The sequence below is a fragment of the Bufo bufo genome, chromosome 1 (genome assembly GCF_905171765.1).
Source record: "Bufo bufo chromosome 1, aBufBuf1.1, whole genome shotgun sequence".
Taxonomy (NCBI): domain Eukaryota; kingdom Metazoa; phylum Chordata; class Amphibia; order Anura; family Bufonidae; genus Bufo; species Bufo bufo.
In genome coordinates, this window is record NC_053389.1 from 656,373,367 (window position 1) to 656,385,440 (window position 12,074).

Genomic DNA, 12,074 nt, shown 5'->3' on the forward strand with positions numbered 1-12,074 from the left:
CGGTTCGCGGACCTATTCAAGTCAAAGGGGCCGTGAAAAATCACAGATGCACACAAGATTGTCATCCGCGTCCGTGATCCGTGTCCGTGATCCGTTTTTTCCTATCATTTCAATGGCAAACTTGACTTAGATTTTTTTTTTCATTTTTCATGTCCGTGAATCCTCCAAAAATCAAGGAAGACCCACGGACGAAAAAACGGTCACGGATCACGGACCAACGGAACCCCGTTTTGTGGACCGTGAAAAAATACTGTCGTGTGCATGAGGCCTTAAACTGTTTTATTCACACATAAGGAAAAACAAAATGTGACATTTTGCAGTCTAGGTGTTTGTTCACACCATGAAAATCCACAGAACAAAAAACCTTCACCTGGTTTGCAGTTTCTCCACCTGTGGTCTACAGCAGGCTTTAGGGGCCTGTTTTTTAGCATGCGGCTCCCAGCCCTTTTGCACGGCACAAGTTTTCAGATCCCAAAACACACAGGGACTGAGAGCGCTCCACTGTCAGAGAGGAGTAATCCACACCCAGCTTAGACTGCTGGCTGGGTTTGATATAGGCCAGTAAAGACCCGTCCTCGAGCGTCGGGAGAAGCCACCCACCCAGCACTTTGGCTACTTCCATTAAGAGCCGGCCCGGATCAGCTTACAGCCATAGTAAAATAGCAACGTGCCAACCAGCACTAGCTGCCGCTGACACTTGAAAATACTGGCTCTTACTTCACCAAGGCCAGGAACCTCGGTGACACATACCTTCCGTCAACTATGTACCCTTGCGCCTTCCTACACACCCCTCAATCAATATTTGGTGGAAACAGGTAAATAGCACCCCCTCAATCAGGATTTTGTGGAAGAAGGTATATCCTAGTACTGAAGCAGTTTTTTGGGGGGACAAAGGTATATCACACCCGTTGCAATTAGTTACTCCAATAGTGTTTGCCCCTCTATCTAGCTGCGGTATCGCAGCAGAACTGCACACAACTGCTGCACAATACAAATACACTATAATATAATTTCTATGTTAGAAAGTATATTATAAGTATATCACACCTATTGATAGCACACCTATAACAGTCCTTAAAAGTACTTTTGTGGCCCTATTAGCTAGCGTTTGTTGTCCCTAACTGTCCCTGCTACAAAATGCAACCTCTCCCTACACTGGCAAAACACATAATGTAAAATGGCTGCTAGATCGGGTTCTGTTATAGGGTTGGGGGTGTGTCCATGTGCTGAAACGTCTCAATTGGCTGTCCTGTCCCAACTGATGGATGTGTCATGCATCAAAGTTCGGTGCTATGCAAAAAATTACGGCGTGTCCGAATATCGCCATATGTTTGCATGCTCGGAGAATGCGAACCAGCAAAATTCGCTGCGAAACGAACGCCGGGCGAACCGCAAGGCCCTCTCTAGTTGACAGAATATAGAAAAATTCAGAGGGCTCACTACTTGTAATCAGGGTCAGGTGCTCTGGTCTGATTTGAATTACCCTATTCAAAAGCAAATAAGTAAAAAGAAGAAACGACCGGCACTCTTACAATGGGAATAATGTGAGGCAACTATAAAATGAAGTTAACACTATTTAGAACATTTATGTCATACAGTTCAGTAAAATTCAATAAAATTACAATACATTGATATATAAAAAAAAACTCTCAAAAGTGAAATATGTTAAAATAAACTGGATACACAGTCAATGGAATTGTAAGTCCAAGTATTGATGTCTTCCTGAGGTAGCTTTCGATATGTTATGGCTTTTACTCAATCTTAAAATGATGAAAAAAAGGCGCATGGGATAAAACGCATGGGTAGTAGTGTGAGATTGTAAAAAACGCATATAGTAGTGTTATAGCGTATGGATAGTCTCTCTGTAGTATTCCGACATATGATACAGTTTTTTAGATGGCTACTCACTGTTTCGAGCTGGCTCTTGTTACTGTGGCGTCCCACGTGTAAGTGCTTTGTGCTCTTGGTGTAATTCAAATCGTTTGTTGGTTGCGAGATTTTTTGATTTTACAAATTTTTGATGGTATGTATTTTGCAATGGAGTTGATCCGGGCGTTGTATCAGACCGCAACTATTATGCTGTATACTCCAAGTGTCATAAAGATGATCTCTACAGAGGACATTTAGATATAGGAGTCCTTATTGGAATTTTTGTATGAATCACATGGCCATACTCCAAGGACTTCTGCGAGTGAATATTTCTCAGCTTTCTCAGACGCGTTTCGAAGTAATCACTACTTCTTCCTCAGTGGGTTCACTCACAATGGTAAATCTCATGCTTTTATACCCAATGTCGTCAGATAAAAAATTTCAAATCAAAACTCAGGAGTGGATTTTACAATCATAAGTCTCCATATTGCGTTTTTCATGCGTTTAAATGTCTCTTCAAAGGAGAAATGCGATTTTTATGCGTTTTTTCGTCTGCAGTTTTCTAAGACATATATCATGCAGTAAGAGAAAACTGCAGATGAAAAAACGCATAAAAATCGCATTTCTCCTTTGCGGTCTGATAAAACGCCCGGATCAACTCCATTGTGAAATACAAACCATCGAAAATTTGCAAAATCGAAAAATCTTGCAACCGACAAACGATTTGAATTACACCAAGAGCACAGAGCACTTACACATGGGACGACAAGAGCCAGCTCTGAAACAGTGAGTAGCCATCTAACAAACTGTATCATATGTCGAAATACTACAGAGAGACTGCCCATACGCTATAACACTACTATATGCGTTTTTTACAATCTCACACTACTACCCATGCGTTTTATTCCATGCGCCTTTTTTTCATCCCCCTTTTTTCATCATTTTAAGATTGAGTAAAAGCCATAAAATATCGAAAGCTACCTCAGGAAGACATCAATACTTGGACTTACAATTCCATTGACTGTGTATCCAGTTTATTTTAACATATTTCACTTTTGAGAGTTTTTTATATATCAATGTATTGTAATTTTATTGAATTTTACTGAACTGTATGACATAAATGTTATAAATAGTGTTAACTTCATTTTATAGTTGCCTCACATTATTCCCATTGTAAGAGTGCCGGTCGTTTCTTCTTTTTACTCATCTCTCGTTGACGTCACTGATTATTTTGTCCTTCCTCCAATCTGTCTGAAGAATAACCCCCCAAAAACGGATCCTGTGTGTGGAGCATCCGCCTTCACTCAGTCAGCATTTGGTCAGTAATCCATCAGTATTGCTAAAGCAAAAAAAAAATAAATGGAGTGGATCCAAAACAGAGATGGCACGTGAATGAAATATTTGCATGTCTTCTGTGTTTTGTACCCACTCCTGCTTTTTGCTACCAAATCATAAGTCAATTCTGATGTAAAATAGGGACCATGTCATGCTAGCCCTACAGCTGGTACATAGACAGGATCCGTTGTGCCTTTCATTTTTCCTTCCTTCTGAAAGATCAGAAGAAGTGTCAAATAAATGATGATGTCAGCCAGGGTGAAAGCACAAAGTGGCCCAGTCATGAAGAGGGGAGGGTGGGAACAGCATGAGAAGTCCACAGAGTGGTCCTATGACATAGTGGTGAGGTAGAAGCAGCATGAGGAGACCACAGAGTGGCCCAATGACAGTGTCCAGTCATGAAGAGGGGAGGGTGGGAACAGCATGAGAAGTCCACAGAGTGGTCCTATGACATAGTGGTGAGGTGGAAGCAGCATGAGGAGACCACAGAGTGGCCCAATGACAGTGTGGCGGTAGCAGCAGCATCAGGAGGAGGCCACTGAGTGGCTCAATGACATTGATGAGGAAGCGGCAGCATCAGGAGGCCACAGAGTGGCACAATTACAGAGCGTGGAAGTGGCGGCAGCAGCATCAGGACGATGCCACGGGGTAGCACAATGACAGTGTGGAGGTGGCAGCAGCAGCGTTAGGAGGCCACAGAGTGGCACAATGACAGAGTATGGAGGTGGCGGCAGTAGCAGCATCAGGAGGAGGCCAAAGGGTGGCACAATTTTAGTGTGGAGGTGGCGGCAGCATCAGAAGGCCACAGAGAGGCACAATGACAGAGTGTGGAGGTGGCTGCAGCAGCAGCATCAGGAGGCCACAGAGTGGCACAATAACAGAGTGTGGAGGTGGCGGCAGCAGAATCAGGAGGAGGCCACAGGGTGGCACAATGACAGTGTGGAGGTGGCAGCAGCAGCATCAGGAGGCCACAGAGTGACAAAGTGACATAGTGTTGAGGTAGCAGCAGCATCAGGAGACCACAGAGTGGCAAGGTGACATAGTGTGGAGGTGGAAGACACCGTCAGGCTCAAGGACTGGCTTACCTTCTGTTCTACATACATGTGCAGGGCTGGTACTGCCTTTTTGGCAAAGAAATGACGGCTTAGGACTCTCCCCTTCGGCTCGGCACAAGCCATCAGTTCTCTAAAAGGTGCAGCGTCCACCACTTGGAAAGAGAGGGACTGCAGCACCAGGAACATGGTCAGGAGCACATTCAGCTTCTGTGCCATTGGATGAGTGCACGCATACTGTTGTCTCTTGGCAATCGCTTCGGTGATCGATTGCTGATGGAATGACTAACGAGGAGGAGCAGGAGCATCAGGACCAGCAGATGATAAGAAGGACATACAACTCCCTTCGGCTGCCTGAAATCGGGTGCGTGCCACAGGGTGATGCAGCGGTTGCTGCGGCAGGCTGGACCACCACATCGGAGCCACGGTTCTCCCAGGCCACTTTATGGTGATGCTGCATGTGTGACGCAGGACCGTAGTGCCAACATTGGCACCCTGGCCACCCTTAACCTTCTGGCCACAGATTCTACAAATGCTACAAAAAAATTTAGACTAGCACATTCATATTCATAGTCACAGGTCCATATCTATCAAGAAAACATGGTTGATATTAAAATGGCTGCACAACATTTCACTCAAACAATAGAGCTGAGAAATGGGGATAATTCTAAATGAAAGTGGTATTATACCTACTATAAATGGAAAAATAGAAGCCCTTTGCGCACATTTTTGATCAAACGTGTGTTAGGCCAATGTACCAGGCGTCAAGGTGGCTTCCGCACATGGGTACCTAACACTAATATACCGCCTCTCTTGGACTTACCTAAGCCTACAAATTCAGGGCAGTGTAGGAATCAGCTACATTTATACTCTGCCCAGAAACTCCAGGCAGATGGGCGTTGCTCTGTCTACAAGAGGCCGCTACCCTCAATATATAATACAAGAAAATTTAGACTAGCACATTCATATTCATAGTCACAGGTGCATATCAGTGGCGGAGCCAGAGCCTGGTCTCGGGAGGGGCACTTCCAGATTGTTTTGTGGCTGCGGACAGAAAATAATGTGGTGCTTATAGAACAGACTATTTTATTTAACCTATCGTACAGCTCTAACACATATAATATAATAGACTGTCTGAAGTACTGGTAAGGTCTTCTATAAAGATGGCGGTGCGCGGACCCTTGTGGATATAGAATCCCTGGTAATAGACTTTGACCACACAGGGCAGTAAATGATTTGTTTTCATTGGGGCCCTCAGATCTGATCAGTTACACACACTGGTCTTCTGCAGTTCTTCCTGGGGGTCGGGCAGCTCAGGGCCAGTCTGATCACACTCTGCACTGAGGAGACAGATCGCAGCACTCCCCCCGCACAACAGAAACAACACAGGACCCCAACACCTTACCGCAGACTCACACACAACACTCTGGGCGCTCACACACACGCAGGCTCCTGAGGCACAAAGAGAGAGACAGGCAGTGATGTCCCCGTCAGGCTGTCAGTGACAGTGTGAGCAGAAGAAATGCTCTGTCTATAACTAAGAAGTATCAGGGTATATTATACAGAGGGTAATATAATTGAGGAGGGGTATCAGGGTACATTGTACAAGGGTAATATAACTGAGGAGGAGTATCAGGGTACATTATGCAGGGGTAATATTACTGAGGAGGGCTATCAGGGGACATTATACAGGGGTAATATAAGTTATATAACTGAGGGGTATCAGGCAGGGTACATTATATACAGGGGAAAATATAACTGAGGAGAGGTAGCAGGGTAGGGTACATACAGTCATACAGTACAGTACTTTATATGCGTTATATACTGTATATATATATATATATATATATATATATATATATATATATATAAAAAATGGAAAAAAGGGCAGCACTCCACTGGATAAAAATAAAATAAACTTTATTTACCCATAGGCAACAGCGACGTTTCGGCTCATACACAGGAGCCTTCCTCAAGCAGTGGAGTGCTGCCCTTTTTTCCATTTTTTGTGTTTGTTGGATTGGCTTATATCCACATCTGGGCCTGTGCACCCTTTCCTTCCAACTTCATTGTGACGGTGCTGCCATTCCTTTTTTTCTTTTATATATATATATATATATACACAGTACAGACCAAAAGTTTGGACACCTTCTCATTCAAAGAGTTTTCTTTATTTTCATGACTATGAAAATTGTAGATTCACACTGAAGGCATCAAAACTATGAATTAACACATGTGGAATTATATACATAACAAACAAGTGTGAAACAAATGAAAATATGTCATATTCTAGGTTCTTCAAAGTAGCCACCTTTTGCTTTGATTACTGCTTTGCACACTCTTGGCATTCTCTTGATGAGCTTCAAGAGGTAGTCCCCTGAAATGGTTTTCACTTCACAGGTGTGCCCTGTCAGGTTTAATAAGTGGGATTTCTTGCCTTATAAATGGGGTTGGGACCATCAGTTGCGTTGAGGAGAAGTCAGGTGGATACACAGCTGATAGTTCTACTGAATAGACTGTTAGAATTTGTATTATGGCAAGAAAAAAGCAGCTAAGTAAAGAAAAACGAGTGGCCATCATTACTTTAAGAAATGAAGGTCAGTCAGTCAGCCAAAAAATTGGGAAAACTTTGAAAGTAAGGGCTATTTGACCATGAAGGAGAGTGATGGGGTGCTGCGCCAGATGACCTGGCCTCCACAGTCACCGGACCTGAACCCAATCGAGATGGTTTGGGGTGAGCTGGACCGCAGAGTGAAGGCAAAAGGGCCAACAAGTGCTAAGCATCTCTGGGAACTCCTTCAAGACTGTTGGAAGACCATTTCAGGGGACTATCTCTTGAAGCTCATCAAGAGAATGCCAAGAGTGTGCAAAGCAGTAATCAAAGCAAAAGGTGGCTACTTTGAAGAACCTAGAATATGACATATTTTCAGTTGTTTCACACTTGTTTGCTATGTATATAATTCCACATGTGTTAATTCATAGTTTTGATGCCTTCATAGTCATGAAAATAAAGAAAACTCTTTGAATGAGAAGGTGTGTCCAAACTTTCGGTCTGTACTGTATATATCTTAATTATACAGAGGTAGGGACGGGTCTCAGCCAGGGCAGTGTTCTTGTATTCTTGTATCCTGTAAGGGAGCAGCTGGGCATGAACACTATCACGCCGCCGCCGCGCCCTCACCTCACTAGCACGCGCACGGGCCAGGCACGCAGCAGCTTCAGGCTCTTCCTTCCAACTCTGCACCCAGACAGGACCACTCCCTCTCCTGGCTGCGTGTGCCTGCATGCACGGCTCTGCCTCCGCCCCCTATGTGAACTTAGCCGCCCCCCGCAGGCAGCCCCCAGGACAGGTATTGTAATTACAGTGCGGCACTGTGGCGGCGGCCAGCATTAACTCCTCTGGGGGACAATTGCCCTGTTGCCCCCCCCCGTATCCGCCAATGGTGCATATCGATCAAGTAAACATGGTTGATAATAAAATGGCTGCACAACATTTCCCCATTTCTTAGCTCTATTGTTTGTATGTGAAATGTCGTGAAACCATTGTATTATCAACCATGTTTGCTTGATGGATATGCACCTGTGACTATGAATATGAATGTGCTAGTCTAAATTTTCTTGTAGTATATATTGAGGGTAGCGGGCTCTTTTAGACTGAGCAACGCCCATCTGCCTGGGGCTTCTGAGCAGAGTATAAATGTAGCTGGTTCCTACACTGCCCTGAATTTGTAGGCTTAGGTAAGTCCAAGAGAGGCGGTATATTATGTAGCTGCCCAGCTAAGACCTGTCCTAGGTTGCTAGTATAGCCTTATATGCGTATACAGCTAAACCTGCTAATAACCTTAATAAAGTTCCTATGTTTATGTGTTAAAGACAAAAGCAGAGTTATTTACTGTGACATCATGTTTTGGATGTCATATAATTGTTATATTTTGTGTTCACAGAAGCATAAAAAGATAATATGCCTTTAAGATTCATTTTGTAATGTAAGGTAAGCTCAGTGACACAGTAGAAACAACAGAAAGCATAGTGGTAATCTGTTGTTGCTGGGCAGAAGTCAAGACCAATCACAGCCAGCTTCTCACACAGCAAGAGTTTTCACCAATCACAGCCAGCCTCACAGACAGCCTGTCTGGGAATTCCCCTAGCAGGAGCTGCTGGAATCATTACTCACCAGAGAGAGGAGCTGAATAGACACACAGTTCCAGTCAGAGTCCAGTTTTATGGGAACAAGAGGCTAAATTAGGTATTTAGAACAGTTATATAATGTTCATATTGTTAGTATTGTGATTAGAACTGTATACTGAACCAGCTATATGTGTGTTTACTTACAGTTCCACCAAATACAAATTGCAAGCATACAAACCAGAATTCACACAAATTGCATATCAGATCATAAGCAATTGCATACTGCAAACTGCAAACCAAGTTGAGCAAGCAGAACTATTAGTTAGACCTCAGATATACAGTTGCAAGAAAAAGTATGTGAACCCTTTGGAATGATATGGATTTTTGCACAAATTGGTAATAAAATGTGATCTGATCTTCATCTAAGTCACAAAAATAGACAATCACAGTCTGCTTAAACCAGGCATCCTCAAACTGTGGCCCTCCAGCTGTTGTAAAACTACAACTCCCACAATGTCCTGCAGTAGGCTGATACCTGTAGGTTGTTTGGGCATGCTGGGAGTTGAAGTTTTGCAACAGCTGGAGGGCCGAGTTTGAGGATGCCTGGCTTAAACTAATAACACACAAATAATTAAATGTTACCATGTTTTTATTGAACACACCATGTAAACATTCACAGTGCAGGTGAAAAAAGTATGTGAACCCCTAGACTAATGACATATCCAAGAGCTAAGTGGAGTCCAATCAATGAGATGAGATTGGAGGTGTTGGTTACAGCTGCCCTGCCGTATAAAAAACGTACACCTGTTCTAGGTTTGCTTTTCACAAGAAGCATTGCCTGATGTGAATGATGCCTCGCACAAAAGAGCTCTCAGAAGACCTACGATTAAGAATTGTTGACTTGCATAAAGCTGGAAAGGGTTATAAAAGTATCTCCAAAAGCCTTGCTGTTCATCAGTCCACGGTAAGACAAATTGTCTATGAATGGAGAAAGTTCAGCACTGCTGCTACTCTCCCTAGGAGTGGCCATCCTGTAAAGATGACTGCAAGAGCACAGCGTAGACTGCTGAATGAGGTGAAGAAGAATCCTAGAGTGTCAGCTAAAGACTTACAAAAGTCTCTGGCATATGCTAACATCCCTGTTAGCAAATCTATGATACGTAAAACACTAAACAAGAATGGATTTCATGGGAGGATACCACAGAGGAAGCCACTGCTGTCCAAAAAAAACATTGCTGCATGTTTACAGTTTGCACAAGAGCACTTGGATGTTCCACAGCAGAACTGGCAAAATATTCTGTGGACAGATGAAACCAAAGTTGAGTTGTTTGGAAGAAACACACAACACTATGTGTGGAGAAAAAGAGGCACAGCACATTAACACCAAAACCTCATCCCAACTGTGAAGTATGGTGGTGGGGGCATCATGGTTTGGGGCTGCTTTGCTGAGTCAGGACCTGGACGGATTGCTATCATCAAAGGAAAAATGAATTCCCAAGTTTATCAAGACATTTTGCAGGAGAACTTAAGGCCATCTGTCCACCAGCTGAAGCTCAACAGAAGATGGGTGTTGCAACAGGACAACGACCCAAAGCATAGAAGTAAATCAACAACAGAATGGCTTAAACAGAAGAAAATATGCCTTCTAGAGTGGCCCAGTCAGAATCCTGACCTCAACCCGATTGAGATGCTGTGGCATGACCCCAAGAAAGCGATTCACACCAGACATCCCAAGAATATTGCTGAACTGAAACAGTTCTGTAAAGAGGAATGGTGAAGAATTACTCCTGACCATTGTGCACGTCTGATCTGCAACTACAGGAAACGTTTGGTTGAAGTTATTGCTGCCAAAGGAGTTTCAACCAGTTATTAAAACCAAGGGTTCACATACTTTTTCCACCTGCATTGTGAATGTTTACATGCTGTGTTCAATAAAACATGGTAACATTTAATTCTTTGTGTGTTATTAGTTTAAGCAGACTGTGATTGTCTATTGTTGTGACTTAGATGAAGATCAGATCACATTTTATTACCAATTTGTGCAGAAATCCATATCATTCCAAAGGGTTAACATGCTTTTTCTTGTAACTGTACCTCTCAGAGATCATAAAGTGCTTAAATAACTTAAAGTGAGAGTACAGATACTCAAGAGAGAAATATATCCACCATGTTATGTTGAATAACAAGATTGAACAGTTGAACCACCATCTTATGCATACCGCCATTTTGTGATATCTTTTCAACACGTGTTTTGTACATGGATTATCTGCTGCGGAGGCGGCAGTGTTATATGAAGAAAAGTTGAAGTTAAAAAATAAGTTATTTCAAGCATTTGGTGTTTCCATTGAACGGCGCTAGAGGAATTACAGAGTAATAGACAGTGTTGTTAGACTAAAAGTCAGAGATATAAAAATTCTTCTAATGCCACAGGGCAAAAGGCACTTCATAGTGCTGCGTCTGCCACATATTAGTGTTAGGTACCCATCTGCGGAAGCCACCTTGACGCTTGGTAGATGGGCCCGACACACGTTTGATCAAAAATATGAGCAAAGAGCTTCTATTTTTCCATTTATAGTAGTATAATACCACTTTAATTTAGAATGATCCCCATTTCTCATCTCTATTGTTTGTATGTGAAATGTTGTGCAGCCATTTTATTATCAACCAGATTCTACAAATGGCCATGTTCACCTCCACCGGCAGCTTAACAAAAAAACTGCCACACCGCCGAGTAGGTGATTTTACCCCCAACACTCCGCACTGACTAACTGCTACCGCCGCTGTTTCCGTGAACCCCTGCACCACTACTTTCCAGGCAGGTAGGCTCCTGCGAAGCGGGTGGTCTACCCCGAGCACGTTTAGCTCCCGACCTCCCACTGCTGCCACCCTGCTGACTCCCGGCCACTCTAGCGACTTGCTGGCTCCGCTGCTGCCTCACGGGCAAGCTGCCACCCTCTTCTCCCAATGACGATGAAGCCCCTAATTCACCTGCCTCCCAAGTGCGATCAGCTACATCATCATTATCGATTACTGTCTGCATGTCACTGATGTCCTCCTCAACGGTCTCTAAGTCAGGAGCCTGACCAATCACACCAGCTCCCACGCCACTCTCCTCATCACTTGCCCGCCTACTGGAGGAAGTGGCGGATGTCTCCTCCACATCTTGGCTGGCCAGTAGCTGCTGACTGTCCTCTAGTAGATCATCCTCGCTGTATAGTGTAGCTGAGCCCACAGCATATAATACTTGTCTGGCTGAGGGAACATAAAAAGGACAGAGGCAGATTGAGGACAGGTGAGGGCACAGGGCCTGCTCCCGGGCAACGCCAACTAAGTGTTGTGTCTGACAAACCCACCGACTCTTGGCTGGAGTTGTCTGATGTCACTTCGGACAAAGTGGATGACCGAATCAACCATTCAAGAACCGCTGGGTTGCTGGTCAAGACACGACCGCTAGATGTCACTGGGAGCTCAGGCCTCTCACTGCAATTCCTGCTTCCACTCCCCCTTACTCTGCTGCGACCTGTGCCTGCGCCAGAAACATTTAGGCCTTTGCCACTCCCCTGTGCAAGGCCTGGCACTTCTCTGTCTGACATACTATTAGATCAAATAAATAAATAAAAAGGAAATTAAAACACCCCAAAAAAGTCTGCTGTTTTCTTACTTCACCACACAACGGCTAATAAGCCCTTT